The sequence below is a fragment of the Mirounga leonina genome, unplaced genomic scaffold (assembly GCF_011800145.1).
Source record: "Mirounga leonina isolate KUSES-001 unplaced genomic scaffold, KU_Mleo_1.0 Mir_126, whole genome shotgun sequence".
In the NCBI taxonomy this organism is placed as follows: Eukaryota; Metazoa; Chordata; class Mammalia; order Carnivora; family Phocidae; genus Mirounga; species Mirounga leonina.
In genome coordinates, this window is record NW_023270314.1 from 3,809,972 (window position 1) to 3,828,875 (window position 18,904).

An 18,904-nucleotide genomic window follows, 5' to 3' on the forward strand; every position below is an offset into this window, starting at 1 on the left:
GGACAGGTAATAAATTTCAAGATGTAATTAAAAAGGGGTCTTCATAGTCTCAGTAGGTGCAACTAAACAAGGTATTTATAAATAAAAAATACTCATTTTCTATGTACATCAATAGGGAAAGAAAACTGTATAATTCAAGAGAACAGATCAACAAGTAAGCAATAAACTAAATATATTTAGTATCCAGTAAACAAAAAGAAGGGAAATAAATGGATTTAGCTATAACTGAACTTTGGAATTAAAAGGAGAAATGTCATCAAGTGAATGTTAGTTTCAATAAAAAAATCTGAGCCTTACTAAAAAATAAGTTCTGAATGACCTTGTCTGTAATCACCTGTATTATCATTTACTTCTAATAAGAATGTTGGTTTTGCCACAATTCTAATATTCAACAGACAACCATATATTTAGCTACGTAATATATTCAGACATTTCAATGAAATTAAATAAAAGAAAATCCTGGCTTAACAGATGGGTACCGTACATAATTTCTAAACTTGTCTGGCTGGCTCAGCTAGAAAGCTGAGCTGCTTTACATTTACAAAATCAACAACTGAAAACTGAATCTTGCATTAGGGTTCTTTTCTTTTAGCTTTTTCTATTTTATTTTAGCATAGTCTACCATTTAATTAAAATAAGACTATATTTCATTTATACCTAGAAACATCTGATTAAAATTAGAATAAAACATCCCTATAAACATAGCATAATTAAATACCAATATGTTAAATGTACATTTAAAAATAAATCACAGCTTCTATTCTTATGCATTTGGGAATCTTAATGGAGAGAGAGAATTGAGGATGTAAAGTAGGTAACAAAGCCCTAAAAACTGTTTGAAGTATATTTTTTTCTTAATCAGCTGATATTTTCCTTCCTAAAAATACATATAACAAGTAATTTTAAAATTCAATGTAATTAAAATGCTTTAAAAATTTTAAGTAACTTCAAAATTACAGTCAGCATAAGTAGAAGGAAGAAACACTTTTGAAACATTTTGACAAAATTTGTGATGTCAAGAGAAAAAAAAGTCAGAAATAGACATTAAATGCCCTATAAATGTAATAAAACAAGAAAAAACTTTTTGCGAGTACATTTTATAAAATACAAATAATAGTAGAAAATTGTCATTTTGAATGTTGGCAATTAATAGTAGTAAAGTAACTTCTATGTTATTCTTACATTTCTTTCTTTTTTGCTCTCATTATCTTATCCTAATTCCAGTCTCTACCAGTAGGATTGGAAGCTTTATCATTGTAAGCCATGGTTCCTAAACTTGCCTATGCATCCAAATCACTTGGCAAGTTTTTAGCATTGGTTCTGCAGCCCTACCTAACACCCATTGAATCAAAGCCTCATGAGAGACCTGGAAATTTTCTGTTTAAAAAATGTATCTGGTAAGGTATTAATATCCAAAATATGTAAAGATCTCATACAACTGAACAGAAAAAATATCTGATTAAAAAATGGGCAGAAAAACTGAACATTTTTCCAAAGAAGACATATAAATGGTAAACAGGTACACGAAAAGATGCTCAATGTCACTAATCACCAGGAAAATGCAATTCAAAACCACAACGAGGTATCAGCTCACCCTGTTAGAATGGCTATCATAAAAAAGACAAGAAATGACAAATGTTGGCAAGGATATGGAGAAAAGGAAACCTTCATGCACTGTTGGTGGGAATGTAAATTGATGCAGCCATTGTGGAAAACAGTATGGAATTTCCTCAAAAAATTAAAAATATCACATGATCCAGTACTTCTACTTCTGGGCATACATCCTAAAGAAAGAAAATCACTATCTCTAAGAGATATCTGCCCTCAAATATCCATTGAAGGATTATTTACAATAGCCAAGACATGGAGATGACCTAAAGGTCCATTGATGGATAAACAATATATATAATGGACTATTATTCAGCCAAAAAAAAAAAAAAAGGAAACTTGCCATTTTTGATAACATGGGTGGACCTTGAGGGCATTATGTTAAATAAAATAAGACCGAGAAAGACAAATACTGTGTGATCTCACTTATATGCAGAATCTAAAAAACCCAAATTCATAGACAACAGAGACCAAATTGGTGGGTGCCGGAAGTGGAGGTTGGGAAGGATTGGTTAAATGTGGTCAAAAGGTACAAACTTCTAGTTATAAGTTCTAAGGTTGCAATGTATTTCACTATGACTGTGGTTAACGATGGTGTATTATGTATTTGAAAGTTGCTAAGAGATCTTAAAAGTTCTCATCACAAGAAAAAAACGGTAACTGTGAGGTGATGGATATTAACTAAATTTATTGTGGTAATATTTCACAATAGATACCTATATCAAATCATTATGTTGTATACCTTAAACTAATATGATGTTATATGTCAATTCCATCTCAGTAAAACAGGAAAAACAATCTTTGCAGGTGCTTCTATGGCAGGGGGTCAGTACTGGGGAATTACTGACCTATTTTTTATTTTTTTTTAAATTTTTATTTATTTGAGAGAGAGAGAAAGGGAGAGAGAGACAGCATGAGCGAGAGGGGCAGAGGGAATGAGAGAATCTTAAGCAGACTCCACACTGAGTGCAGAGCCTGACATAGGGCTTGATCCTAGGACCCTGAGATCATGACCAGAACAGAAACCAAGAGTGGACACTCAACCAACTGCACCACCCAGGTGCCCCCTACTGACTTACTAAAATGTTGCCCTAATTGCATTTGTACTTATAGAATCATCCCTTCCTTTCTAATCCATCTGGCTCAAGCCACCACTTCCATCTTCCAAAAGCATCTCTCCGATATTACCTTTCTATTCTAAAACTTTCAATAGCTCATCAATGATCTTCAGTCTGTCTTTTTCAGGAGATTACCAGTCATCTTTCAAGGTACAGATCTAAAGGCGCCTTCTCCAAGATGCCCACTTTCACTACCTATGATAAAAATCATCACTTCCTATCTGGAACCCCCATAACATTCTGGATTATCCATGTGGTGCTTATAACTTTGACGTTTGTATTATAAATATCTGTCCATGTTTTATTTTTTGCATTAGATTGCATATAATCGAGGATTAGGGACAATGGATTACCAAGCTGTATACTGCATACATATTTCACAAAAGTAGATAATGATTTGTATTAATTAATGCATGAAGAGATAGAAAACAAAATGGCATTCTTGGCTTAAGAGTTAAATTCAGAGGTTTTATAAGGAGAAAAATAAGAAATGTTTCTAATAGAGCATTTGAGCTGTATGTGTTGTTAAGCCAGCATCAGGTGTAGGGACCAATAAACTGTTGTACATCAGCCTCAGAGCTATAATTCATATGCCTATTTAAACTTATGCAAATGAGGACGTTACAGTGGAAACATATATATAACATGTATATCAATAAAAGAAAACAAATTATTCTATAATTTGTTGCTGTTAAAGTAGGCCTAACTCATTAAACTGCTCGGTGGCTAAAGCATATGAAAACATCTGGTGTGGAAGGTCATAGGCTATTAATAGAATATATTCCAGAAACAAAACCAGGAAATAAAAATTCCTTTTCACTGTATTTCTGGTCCCCAGTTATGCGCCTGACTATTCAATATCAGCTCAAACTCCCTCTTCTTCCCACCCACAGATATAGTTTCCTGGGTACTATTACTACAGTTTCGATTTCTCCAAGGTCGTAGTCCCACAATCATTTTCCCAAAGCCTCTTTGAAAGCTTCCTTATGTCCTTAGAATTTTGTTAAGGGATGCATTTGATAGGTGATCAAAAGAATAACTGAAGATTAATATCATTGCTCTAGTTTGAAAAAGTCACAGATGTTATTTTAAGAGAACAATCTGTGTGACAAAAATTATCTGTACTTTGTAAATGAAAAAACTAAAATAAGACTGATCAAAAACTAATGATGTAATGTATGGTGATTAACATAAAAAAAAAAGACTAACTGATTTTCCCAAGGTATATCCAATTCAGTTACCTTCCCAACATACCTAATCTTCCCAAAGATATTTAAGTTTTAAGGAGACTCCTAGGGACACAATCAATATTTTGGATAGGAAGATATCACTACACCCTTTCAATCTCCTCAAGTATGTGAACAGTGATACATATGGCTCATTTGTTCATTATCTAGATCACTGGTTAATAATTAGACTTCAATTACTGTGAGTTTAATCATTATCTGTATACATCATTGACTAAAGTAAATCACATATTTTACTAGGTCAAGGAAATATTGCCAAATATTTGATTATTAATCAAGCAAAGCAAAATAAAAGACAAAAGCCAAAAATAATAAACCTAACAACTCACATATTGGAAAAAATTACTTAAAGACTTGTTCAGAGCAAGGAATGAAGAGAGAATTCTGCATTTCATAAAAATCATAACTGCCATCATCTGAGGAAATTTTTCAAATAAACAACCTGGAAAAAGAGAATAAAGCATTTTTTAGGCATATATGAATTTTAAATCATTAAGAGATTTAGAGAAAAAATATGTAAAATTCCTTAAATATCAACAAAGTATCTAGTATTACATTAAATAAAAATCTAACTCTTTTGGACAAATATTATTCAAACTTGAAGTTTCTACTCAAATGTTTATTCAACTAATATGAAAAAAATAACACTGAGTATATTTGGCTTAGTTTAAAATTACCTTACAATTCTTGGTCATTGTTAGGTCTTATAGCACATGTAGATTAATTCTACATAAATATGCTTAAAATTATTTTTCAAAAAAAAACCCCAAGGCAATATAGTAAAGCAAACATGTTTGAAGGATAAAGACATAAAATTTAGAATTTAGTTCCTTAAAATTAAACCTTCTCTAGAAGAACTTTATATGAGAAATCAAGAGTACTGTGTACATTTGCTTATGACAAAGTTGAAACGTTTTAGGTTGTCTAAGAACAGACTCACAACACATACTATAAACTAATAAAAGTAAAGTGATTTTACTTACAACTAAAAGTAAAATTTAACTTTCCAATCTGATGTAAGTAAATATAACTAAATAAATTTGTGACATATTTTCAGTCAATGGACTTTCTAACTTGTCTCTATCAATCTAGGGGATATGTTAGAAAATGCTGGTTACTGAGTGGGCCTTCCCAGAGAGTATTTGAGGAAATGTTTAGATAGCTGCACAATAGCTCTCAGTGGGTTTGTATTTTTTTCTGTTTGGATGTCCTACTAACACATGATGGCTAAGAAGCCAATAATTATATTTTAACTTATTAAAAATCTCTCCCTTTTAAAATATCTTTCATGTAAAGCTCCTTTTGACTCCAAACTGACTGCCTTTCCCTTTGACATGTTCCCAGTATTTACTAAGTCTTGAGAATACTTCAATTACATGCCTCTTATTTATATTTGCTCTCCAAAACTGTTATCTGGATTATTACAATAACCAGTATTTCTTTATTTTTAGACCAGTGCAGAGTTTCTAAGATAATCTCTGTTAAATTTTGATTTTTTAAAAGGTTTATTCATTTATTTGAGAGACAGCATGAGCAGGGAGAGGGGCAAAGGGAGAGGGAGAAGCAGACTCCCCATTGAGCATGGAGCCCAATGCCAGGCTCCATCTCAAACCCTGAGATCATGACCTGAGCCGCCAAAACCAAGAGTCCAACACTTAACTGACGGAGCCACCCAGGCGCCCTACATTTTGTTTTCTTACTAGTTCTCTATTTATCACTGCATCTCAGTCTTGCATTCAAAAGAATCTTACACTCATTCTCTTAATCCCATTCTCTTCAATCTTATATTTGTTTATTCTGACATAGCCTTTCTTCTGCATTTGTAGTGTATTTATAATTATCTCCATTTACCTTTCCTATTTATCAACAGTGCCTTATATAGTATAGAATAATCATTAGGTATGCATTTTTTAAAGGGAAGAAGGAAATGGAGTAAAGGTAATAATAAGTCCATCTTCACTGCCTGAGACACCACAATTGCCTCATACCAAATATATCATCCTGATATTACCTTTCTTATGTACCTTAATTCTAAATTCTATTTCTTAAATGTTACAGAGAAAACTTAAAGACATATCATTGAAACTCACCCAGGAAGTCATGGAAATGGGAATTTGGACACAGATGTCATCAATTATGTTGTACTTTGAGCCTTGTAGAAGACTTTATAAATCTATTAATAAAATTAACAAGTCAGGAAACAACAAATGTTGGTGAGGACGTGGAGAAAGTGGAACCCTCTTACACTGCTGGTGGGAATGCAAGCTGGTGCAGCCACTCTGGAAAACAGTATGGAGGTTCCTCAAGAAGTTAAAAATAGAGCTACCCTATGACCCAGCAATGGCACTGCTAGGGATATACCACAAAAATGCAAATGTAGTGATCTGAAGGGGTACCTGCACCCCAATATTTATAGCAGCAATGTCCACAATAGCCAAACTATGGAAAGAGCCCAGATGTCCCTCGACAAATTGATAAAGATGTGATACACACCCGTACACAATGGAATATTACTCAGCCATCAGAAAGGATAAGATCTTACCATTTACATTGATATGGATGGAACTGGAGGGTATTATGCTGAGCAAAATAAGTCAGAGAAAGACAATTATCATATGGTTTCACTCATACGTGGAATATAAGAATCAGTGCACTGGATCATGAGGGAAGGGAGGGAAAACTGAATAGGAAGAAATCAGAGAGGGAGACAAACTATGAGAGACCCTTAACTATAGAAACAAACTGAGGGTTACTGGAGGGGAAGTGAGCAAGGGGTTGAGGTAACTGAGTGATGGGCATTAAGGAAGGCACGTGATGTGATTAACACTAGGTGTTACATGCAACTGATGAATTATTGAACTCTACATCTGAAACTAAGGATGTACTATACATTGGCTAGTTGAATTTAAATAAAAAAATCTATTGATACAATTAGGCAGTATAGGAAGCAAGTATTGATCATGTTTAGAAATTAACAAACTGGCCAGTCCCAATGGGGAGGGACTGTAGGACTCTTTCACCAGCTTGTTTAAAATAAAGCAAGAACAAGAAATAAGGCAATGGCAAAAGAATTTCCAAGGTATTAAGTCACCTTACTTCCCCAGGCAGTCACAAACATCGTAATCACAAAGACTTAGAGAGGCTAGAGTTGTCTATACTATCTCCATTTTGACATCCACTCAACTCCTCACCCATCATTCTGGTCTCTAATCTCATGAGTCCTTTGAAACAGCTCTTGCTGAGATTCCCAAAGATTTCCATTTTACTAAATCTCATGAACATGTTTCAGATTTAGTTGATATTATGATAGTTTTTGACACTGGTCTTCCGTCACACATTTACCATATTTCACTCCTTCTGGGTCAGCTCTTTCTTCATTGCTTGCAGGCTCCTTAGGTACATAGGCATTAAGTGGTGGAGTACCTCAAAGTTTAGTTTTAGGCTTTCCCTATTTTTATTCTATACTCTCTTCCATGTCCACAGCTTGAATTACTACCCAAATACAAGTAATTTCTTCTGAGCTTTAAGTCAATACATTCAATTTCCTATAAGACATCTCTCCTAGGACTTATTTCCAAACACATATTCATGTCCAAAATCAAAATTCATGATCTTCCCACACACTGAGTTTTCTTTTTTTTTTTTTAAGATTTATTTATTTATTTGAGAGAGCGAGAATGAGAGAGAGTACATGAGAGGGGGGAGGGTCAGAGGGAGAAGCAGGCTCCTCGCCGATCAGGGAGCCCAATGGGGGACTCGATCCCAGGACTCCAGGATCATGACCTGAGCCGAAGGCAGTCGCTTAACCAACTGAGCCACCCAGGCGCCCCGACACACTGAGTTTTCTATTTCAATGAATAACACCCACATCCATCTAGTTGTACAAGTCAGAAAACTCTCTTGATGACTAATTGATCTATCCACCTCCATCTTAATGCCCCTTTAGTTCCCTCACAACACTGAAAGTTGGGTGATCATTTAAAAATGAAAATCTGATCACTTCTCTCCGTTGTGGCCTCCCATCCCTCTTAGACAAATCTTGACGTGACCTAAAGACCCTACATGATCTGATTATCTCTACTTCTTTAATTTTTTCCCTTGGCATACTTTTCTGCATTCCCTGTGCTTTAAAATGGTGGCCTTTTCCATTCCTTTTCTGGTTTCTCTCTCAAGAATTTACCTGACTTTTCTCCCCCATACTTATCAACTGGTTAATTTCTGGTTTATCCTTTCAATAGAAGCTCATGTGTACCTTATTCAGGAAAGCCTAGCTTAACTAATAAAGTAAAATGTCTTTATTATGAGCTCTCAAAATAGTGTATATCGGGGTGCCTGGGTGGCTTAGTCATTAAGCGTCTGCCTTTGGCTCAGGTCATGATTCCTGGGTCCTGGGATCGAGCCCCACATCAGGCTCCCTGCTCAGCGGGAAGCCTGCTTCTCTTTCTCCCACTCCCCCTTGCTTGCGTTCCCTCTCTCACTGTGTCTCTCTGTCAAATAAATAAAGTCTTTTAAAAAAAAGAATAAGAAAATAGTGCATTTTTCAAAGTTGAAACTTTATTTTTTACAATTATCTAATTACTCGGGCACCTGGGTGGCTCAGTTGGTTAAACGTCTGCCTTTGGCTCAGGTCATGATCCCACGGTCCTGGGATTGAGTCCCACATACGCTTCTCCCTTTCCTCCCCACTTGTGCTCTCTCTTGCTATCTCTGTCTCTGTCTCTCAAATAAATAAATAAAATCTAAAAAAAATTATCTAATTACTCTTCTTTTCCTTTTCTAGACTATAATTTTCAAGAAGACAAAGGCTATACTTGTTTTTGCTCCTTTTTGTGTTAAAAATACCCAGCACATAGTAGGAAATCAATAAACACTAATTAAATGGATGAACAAATTAATGTTTATAGTCTGAATTGGATAGATGTATATATCCAGAGCTTTAAGCTGGGTTAATGAATAAGAAGGGCAGAAAAAAAAATCCCTAAGAAGTTTTACTATTTGACATCTAGACCCTAAGAGAGTTTATCCAGGCTTAATATAAGACTTTAGGTTTGGGGCGCCTGGGTGGCTCAGTCATTAAGCGTCTGCCTTCGGCTCAGGTCATGATCCCTGGGTCCTGGGATCGAGCCCTGCATCAGGCTCCCTGCTCGGCAGGAGCCCAGCTTCTCCCTCTCCCACTCCCCCTGCTTGTGTTCCCTCTCTCATTGCATCTCTCTCTGTCAAATAAATAAATAAAGTCTTAAAAAGAAAAAAAGACTTTAGGTTTTAAATGTTTGAGAATTGGGATGCTGAATATGTGGTAAAGAAACTAGCAAGCATTAGAAAGGGAGGTCAAAGTTTAGGGTCAATCCTTGGTTTATTTGGTTATTCATCCATCTACTTAAAAATATTATTAAATGCCTACTATGCGTGGTAGACTATGCTAAGCATTATGGCTACAAAGAAAAGATGATGCTCGCCCTTACACAGCTTTCAATATAGTAGCTAAATGGCTCTGAGGCCTACTCGATGGTAAAGGAGCTTCTGATCTATCTCAAGGTCTAAAATGCAATGATTCTGGGATGCACATGACAAAAGCAGATGGCAGGGTTGAAGGATGATAATGTCTAGATGGATATGTGAACAGAAGAGGAAGGAGTTCAATCAGACACCATTGGAGATGATCCTAGAATTTCAGTAGTACTTAACAACATTATAAATGGCTACTATTTGAAGAGAGAACATATTTATTAAAAATTAAAATAACCTGTTGCATGTGGTATTTGACATTTTGAAGACTAGAGTGACACACTATCAGAAGAATCAAAAGTATAATGGATTATATTGAGGTAGGTATTAGTTATTGAAATGCCAGTTTGGTGCTGACTATATTCAAGAAAACAAATAGATATATTGATTTATAGTCATCTGTATTTTTCCCTCATGGAGGATAATGAAAAACAAACCTATATCTATACTGGCTTAAATTACAAAAACAAAAACAATGAGTAAAACCCCCAAAAAACCAAGGTTTAACTATAAGGAAAAAATGGCAGCAAATAAATCTAGTTGGGATAGTTTTTGTAACAATTATCTGGAAATACAAAGATGAAGTATATATGTCCCTGGATTTTTTTTCCTTATGTGTAAAGCCTAAGCTTGTATTTGTGACTTTTGTTGGAATCTTAATAAGTAGAAAGCGATTATGTATCCTGAAAAAATTTAAAGAGAAGATCAGAAAAAAATATATCTTTTCTACTTGAAAAATGAGGAGACAAATTGATGAAGCAAAACAATTTAGAACTCACACAGAGATGTTTTGTGAATAAGTGGCTGATAAGAAATAATGACATACTCTAATCCCAGAAAGTCACTAAACCAATGGCACATTTATATAAAATAAGCACTCACTTTGGGAATATTTAACAATGAGTTAATGAAAATGTGAACGGGAACATGGGATTTATATGGAGGTTAGGGAAAAAAAGAGAAATAAAATGTAGTTACTGAGGGCTATACCCATAAGATAAATATCTCTGGACAGATAATCATTCCATATTCTTATGGAGGAGGAACAGGGAGTATGTCATAAAAAGCAGGTCCCACGTCCTCTTTGTCTTGCAGAAATTATGAAATCTTTTAGTTGATCAAAATGTCCTTCATTATACATTAATGATGTTCTGATATTTAAATCAGTTCTTTGAGAAAATATAGAAAATAAACCAGTGTCCCAAAACCTGATCAATCCTAAGTGAAGTAATAACATTGATTTCCTAGAAACGCCACGTAGGAGATTCAACCTCGACACCTAGAGATTCTTCCAAAGGCCAAGATAGTGGGCTCTGCCCTCAACCTATCCATGAGTCTTTCTTTACCCATTTTCTTGAAAATGCTTATTTACAGATAGAAGGAGTGTTACAACACAGGGCAAACTAGAAACATTATCAAAGAACCACCAGAACATGAAACAACTATTTTAGTGATTAGGGAGGAAAATTATGACTTTAAATTCTCATCAGTAGAGCAGAATGATTGACATAGATTCTGGACTAACAGTGAACTGCTGCGCCCTGAATGTTCAGTTTTATATTGTTGAGACATGTAATTATCAAAACTGGAAAAAGACTGTGGCCCAAGCTTCTGGTATCTCTGTAGTAGCACCCATTGGCTTTAATATAATGCTATATCTAGAAATAATATATAACTAGTACTCAAAGTCTTCATCCATCTTCAGATTCTGTAAGTATAAATCCAGTACTTCAACTAAAATAATGCAATAACAAAGATCCCCTGAATTTGGAAATTATAAATTCTGTGAGTATGAGTTGATATGTAAATAGAATTTTTACAGAATTTGGAGATTATGGATGTAAGGAAACTGAGGCTAAGGAGGGTGAAGTGATTTGCTTCAGGCTGCCAGCTACTGAAGGTTAGATGGTAAGTCCAGAGACTTTGACAGACTCTTTTCCTCGAGTTTCTTAAAACTCTGGTTTTCTACTATTGGCCAGGGGCACAATGACTTCATATATATATAAAATATGTATATGAGACAATGATTTATACAAAAGTATGTGTGTCTATGTGTAAACAAGGAGATACGAAAAACAAAAAAAAATAGGACTGTGGTGTAGTCTCAAAATTTCTATTTCTAATAAGCCCAATTATTTTTACCTTTTGGGCATAAAATGAAATTTGCATGATTTTTCATGCAACAATGTGGCTGCTGGCTGAACAATTCCAAATATTGCAGACCTTAAGGAAATGGCTGGAGAAAAGTCTTTCTCTCCTCTATACACAAGAGGTAATTAAAATTATGTGTTCCCCTCAAAGCATAAGGCAGAGAACTGAACCAATGTTTTGTATAAGCAGCCATTTTGATCATTTTACTTCTGTTAAATCCCAAGAACTTGTGGTTTTGATGGTGTTTTTCTGGTTGTAAAGCATAAACAAACTCACATTTTTATTTCATCTGACAAAATAAAAAGTAGCTTCGTGACAGTAATAACTGGGAGGCAGATCAGAGTGTTTGACCTAACTGCACATGGCATTTTATATTTTGGCTACAGACAGCTTGTCTTTTGAGACTTCCATCAGTACATAAAAGGAGAATATAGTAGTGAATGCTCTAATAAGTATGCAACTTCTGGAAAGGAGAACTCCTTTGAGGATGTAAATCTCTAAGCATCATCACTTAAACTTGATCATTTTGCTTAGAGGAGTTCAATCTCTTAGTCCTCCATTAGGGAAGTGTGTATGTATATATATGTGTGTATGTGTGTGACTGTGTATTTGTGTATATATACTGTATAATTATATTGAATTATCTTTTAACACATTTTCACATATTTTTTTTCTATATTGTACATGCAATCATGATGGTATCATCAAGCTACAAAATGAATCTCTTTCATGGAGTGGTGGTTTCTGTACATGTATTTTGACCCAAAGAATAAATGAAGACTTTGGATTCAATGTCTGCTTTGCCACTTGCTTACTCTATGAACTTAGATACCCTTCCCCCTGCCTTGTCTTAAAGTGAGAATCATAACGGATTATTTTAGTGATTTATGCAGTAATGTACATGAAACGTTCTCCCCAGAACCTGAACAAGAGAATGTCCTTAATGAATGTTAAATTCCCTTTCTGACAACAATTTACCATAAATGTATGCTTTAATGAATCAGAACATGAAAATATAATCTTTAAATAATTTACATCAGAGTTATACTGGTAAATATTATTAAGGTACCAGAATTTAAGCTTTTTATACAGTTATGAAGTGTTAGTCATCTTAGTATTTACAATATATAGCACAATGTCTGGCATAGTAGGAACTAAAATTGATATTTGAATGAGATGAAATGAAATGGCAGAATGACCAGTATGACCTACAGATAATGTATGCTTGGGTAGAGTGAAGATGGAGCCCCAGACCCTGCTTTCTCTCATCCATTCCTCTGACAGTTTGATTAAGAGAGCCAGAATTCTGCTTTAATTTCACTTCTAACTCATTCTTCTAATCACATAAGTCCCTCAATGCTAATCCCATGAGCAGGTGGCCCGAGGACAACCCACACTCCTGCCGTATGGCACATGTGCCCATTCCCATTTTTCTTTCTCCATAGCACTTTTTTTTCATGTGACATGATAATATTCTACCTTTTGGTATGTCTGCCTCCCCAGATGAGGGCAGACATTCCTATCTGTTTTGTCACTGTATCCTCAACACTTAGAGTCTCGCACTTGGTGAGTACTCATAACTATTTGTTGACTGTTTCAAACAACTTCTGCTTATCATGAGGAAATGCAATTTTACATCCCAACTCTTTCCTATTCTTTTGGTTATATACACAAATGCCCAGAATAAAGTTAGTCATCAGCAGTAAGTAGGACTAATAACTTTTCTAGATTTTTAAAGATTTTCTTAATATTGAAAATAATTGAATCCTCCCCTTCTTTATTAAAAGAAACATCTTTGGGGACTAAAGGTACAGCATAGGGAATATAATCAATGGTATTTTAATAGCGTTGGATGGTGACAGATGGTAGCTACATTTATGAACACAGAATAATGTATAAAGTTGTTGAATCACTATGCTGTACACCCACAACTCATGTAGCTTTGTGTGTCAACTATACTTCAATTAAAAAAAAGGGAAAAAAAGGAAAAAAAACCCTCTATAATTATACTTTAAATACACAAATTCACTTAATTCATAGCTTTATTCATCAGCTTGATGGAGAGTATGCTAAAAATAGTACTATGATTTCTTTAGATTCCTTGAAATACATGACAAAGAGGAGTACTCCTAAATTACAAATATTTTTATCTTACTTCAGGGAAGGGAAAACTCATCAGTGTTTATGAAATAGGAGAAACTACTCTGAAAACAACAACAACAACAACAAAACCTTCCTGATACTGTATCACATCTAATCAGAACTATTTTTCTTCATGTCAGAGAATAAAGCAGGTTTTACTTTTTACATTTTTAATAGGACTGTAATGTGCTGTAATTTTTTAAATTATTTAAATAGGCCAAGTAATCTGTCTTTCCTTTTCCAAGGTCATTTCTCTTAAAAAGAATAGTATTCCTCACTTCATACCTGTTAGAATGGTTATTATCAAAAAGAGAAGAAATAACAAGTGTTGGTGAAAATGTGGAGAAAATGGAACCCTTGGGCACTGTTGGTAGGAATGTAAATTGGTGCAGAAAACAGAATTTAGAGTTTCCTCAAAAAATTAAAAATAGAGTTACCTTATGATCCAGTATTCCACTACTAGGTATTTAACCAAAGAAAAAGAAAACACTAACTCGAAAAGATATACGTACCCTTATGTTCACTGTAGTGTTATTTACAATAGCCAAGATATAAAAGCAACCTAAGTGTCCATGATGAAGGAACATATTTAAAAATGTAGTATATATACGTTGGGATATTCAGATATAAAAAAGAATGAAATATTTTGCCATTTGCAAAAACATGGATGGACCTTGAAGTCATTGTGCTAAGTGATACAAATGAGAGAAAGATAAATACTATACGATCTCACTTATATGTGGAATCTTTAAAAAAAAAAAAAGAAAAGAAAAGAAGCTCATAGATAGAACAAAGTGATGGTTGCCAGAGGCAGTGGAGAATGGGTGCAATAGGTCAAGGAGGTCAAAAGGAATATACTTTCTATTATAAATAAGTCACGGGGATGTAATATGTAGCATAGTGTCTAGAGTTAATAATACTATATAACATATTTGAAATTTACAAAATTATAGATCTTAAAGGTCCTCAGCACAAGAAAAACAAATTTCTGTAACTATGGTGATGAATGTTAACTAGACTTGTGATCATTTTGCAATATATTCAAATAGTGAATCATTATGTTGTACACCTGAAACTAATATGTTATATGTCAAGTATATCTCAATTTAAAAAATAGTATACCTATGTTTTGGTATATATGTTTATGTTACAAAAACTGCAATTAAAATTAAAATAAAGCAAACTCTAAGTAAAATCAAACTCTAATAAAAGGTCAGAGGCATAAAAATGAATGATTTACCCTTTTCTAAATTGTTCCTTTGAGAATTTTTAATGCATAAATCATTCTAAAAAGAGGTTTCAATAATTGATTAATAATACCATTTACAGTTTGTTTAGAAAATAGGGTTTGAAGCATTTTATGCTTAAGTATATCATATGAAGCCTAGAAAATTTTATAATCAATTCTCAAAAATTTCTGCTTAACAAACTTAAAGCTCTCTATAAAATACCTGAGTGCTTTCAACTTATATGAATGTACTTAGCAAATTAAAACCTGGGTTCAAAAATATTTAGTGCCAAGCATGTTAGGACTTACGCTTGGAAAGCACAACTGCAAACATTCACAAATTTTTCTTATACCTTTTTTTTTTCTTTTCTTTTCAAGACTTGACTGTAACAATTGTGCTTCTGCTCTTCTATTGGACAGTATCTAAATTGTGCCAAGGGATTGAGCAAAAGCTACCCAGTAGCCATGAAATAAACATCTTGTCTGCTTCACAGGACTTGTACTCAAAACATTTGCCCTCCTTATGAAAAGGAAATGTTTAAAACAAAACAGTACAAAATAGTACAAAAATAGCCAGGTTTTCTTTTCTTTTCTTTTCTTTTTTTTTTTTTTTAAGATTTTATTTGTATGATGGAGAGAGCGCGCGTGTGTGCACAAGTAGGGGGAGTGGCAGAGGGAGAGAGAGAGAAACAGGCTCCCCCACTGAGCAGGGAGCCCGATGTGGGTCTCCATCCCAGGACCCTGGGATCATGACCTGAGCTGAAGGCAGGTGCTTAACTGACTGAGCCACTCAGGCGCCCCAGTATCCAGGTTTTCTTACAGTTTTTTTTTAAATGGAGATAAAAAAAACTTTGCTGAAAAGATTCTTTGGATTCGATATAATGTTTGTGAACCTCCTCCAGCAGTATTGATCGAAGTTAGCTCTCAGCAAGCCATAGCTATAGGCTCCTAAGTGGAAGGCCACTGATGATCTGTCATTCTTCCTAGAGTAGAAGCCCCTTGAAGTCTCTCAGTCTATCTGTTTGCTAAGGTGTCCCCAGAAACTATTCTACTGCCAAACTCATCATGGGTTTTGACTGATTCCAGGAAGTAAACATGAGAGGTGTTAACAAATTAAATATTTTGACTTCCATTTATTTTAAAGAAATTGTAACAATGAAAGAGCAGTGATAGGGGAGGGTTCAAGTAGAAAAAAGCAAAAAAAGAAAACTTACAGGAAATATTACACAGTGGCTGTCTTTTGATGGATTTGGTCCATATTCTATATTTGGCAATGTATTATATAGAAGAGCATCATAATCTTCTAACACAGAAAGAGATATGGATAAGAATATCCTTAGTTTTCTCTAAGAGTCCATTTTATTTATTTTTTGACTTACTAAACTATTTTCCAATTTTACTGATATATAACACATATTAAGGTGTACAACATAATGATTTATGCCTATGTTGCAAAATGATTATAATAATATATTTTGTTAGCATCCATCACCTCCCATAGTTACAAACTGTTTTTATGATTAAAAAGAAACCAAACTTTAAAACTCTACTCTCTCTTAGCCACTTTCAAATGTAGAACACAGTATTGTTAACTACAGTCACTATATTGAACATTCCTAGAGGAAAAAATGGGGGGTAAGCTCAACATTGGTCCTAACAATGATCTTTTGGATTTGAAACCAAAAGCAAAGGCAATAAAAACAAAAATAGACAAGTGAAACTACATCAAACAAAAAAGCTTCTGCACAGCAAAATGAATGGGCAACCTACAGAATGGGAAAAAATATTTGGTAATCACATTTGCTAATCTGATAAGGGATTAATAGCCAAAATATATAAAGAATTCATCCATTCAACAGCAAGAAAATAACAATAATTCAAAAATGGGCAGAGGAACTCACTAGACATTTACCCAAAGAAGACATACAAATGACAAATACGTCCATGAAAAAATGCTCAACATCACTAATCCTCAGGGAAATACAAATCAAAACCACAAAGAAATATCACCCCATACCTGTTAGAACAGCAGTCATCAAAAAGACAAACAGTAACAAATGTTGTTGAGGATGTGGAGAAAAAGAAACTCATGTGCCTCGTTGGTGAGAGTATAAATTGGTTTAGCCACCATGGAAAATAGTATGGAGGTTCCTCAAAAAATTAAAAAAATATAACTGCATCAAATAAAGGGCTAGTATCCAAAATCTATAAAGAACTTATCAAACTCAACACCCAAAGAACAAATGATCCAATCAAGAAATGGGCAGACATTTTTCCAAAGAAGACATCCAAATGGCCAACAGACACATGAAAAAGTGCTCAACATTGCTCGGCATCAGGGAAATCCAAATCAAAACCTCAATGAGATACCACCTCACACCAGTCAGAATGGCTAAAATTAACAGGTCAGAAAATGACAGATGTTGGCAGGGATGCGGAGAAAGGGGAACCCTCCTACACTTTGGTGGGAATGCAAGCTGGTGCAGCCACTCTGGAAAACAGTATGGAGGTTCCTCAAAAGTTGAAAATAGAGCTACCATACAATCCAGCAATTGCACTACTGGGTATTTACCCCAAAGATACAAATGTAGGGATCCGAAGGGGTAGGTACACCCCGATGTTTATAGCAGCAATGTCCACAATAGCCAAACTATGGAAAGAGCCAAGATGTCCATCGACAGATGAATGGATGAAGAAGATGTGGTATTTATATACAATGGAATATTATGCAGCCATCAAAAGGAATGAAATCTTGCCATTTGCAACAACATGGATGGAACTGGAGGGTGCTATGCTGAGCGAAATAAGTCAAACAGAGAAAGACATGTATCATATGACCTCACTGATATGAGGAATTCTTAATCTCAGGAAACAAACTGAGGGTTGCTGGAGTGGGGGGTGGGGTGGGAGGGATGGGGTGACTGGGTGATAGACACTGGGGATGGTATGTGCTCTGGTAAGCACTGTGAATTGTGTAAGACTGTTGAATCTCAGATCTGTACCTCTGAAACAAATAATAGATTTTATGTAAAAAGAAAAAAAAGAAGAAGATAGTAGGAAGGGGAAAATGAATGGGGGGAAAATTGGAGGGGAAGACAAAGCATGAGAGACTATGGACTCTGAGAAACAAACTGAGGGTTCTAGAGGGGAGGGGGGTGGGGGGACAGGTTAGCCTGGTGATGGGTATTCAATTGGGGCACGTATTGAATGGAGCACTGGGTGTTATACGCAAACAATGAATCATGGAACACTACATCAAAAACTAATGATGTAATGTATGGTGATTAACATAACATAATAAAATTTAAAAAATAAAAAAAATGAAAAAAATATAACTACATATGATCTGGCAACCCCACTTCTAGGTATTTATCCAAAGGAAACAAAAACACTAACTTGAAAAGATACCTTCACCTCCATGTTCATTGCAGCATTATTTACCATGGCAAAGACATGGAAATAGCCTAAGTTGGTTAATGAATAGATAAAGAAAATGTGGTATGATTTCATTAAAAGATGATTTCATTAAAAAAGAATGAAATCTTGTCATTTGCAGCAACATAGATAAAACTTGAGGGCATTATATTAAGTGAAGTAAGTCAGACAGACAAATAGTATGATCTTGCTTATATGTGGAATTTTAAAAAAAACTTGAACTCTTAGAAACATAACAGATTGGTGGTTGCCACAGGAGGGGTGGGGGGAGAAAGAATTGGATGTAGGTCAAAAGGTACAAACTTCCAGGTATATTTTATTTGCTCATTTTAAATACAGTACTGTGGAGTCCAAAGCACACTTTTAGCCTTAACCATTTAATTATATAAAATATAATTTTATTTACTATCTTGATTTCTCCAAATACTATATTCTTTTAGCCACCTCTCAATATTGGAAATGGAAGTGAG

At 34.6% G+C, this 18,904-nt stretch overlaps 1 protein-coding gene across 1 annotated transcript in view; it reads right to left on the minus strand.

The window, feature by feature from the left end:
- The window catches only part of SYT1 (synaptotagmin 1), a 466,909-nt gene extending 462,512 nt beyond the window's left edge, over positions 1-4,397 (minus strand). Inside the window, exon 1 of the mRNA XM_035002083.1 lies at positions 4,303-4,397. The gene's annotated coding sequence lies outside the window, so the exon portion shown is untranslated. The remainder of the gene's footprint in view (positions 1-4,302) is intronic.
- Between the last annotated feature and the right edge of the window lie 14,507 nt (positions 4,398-18,904).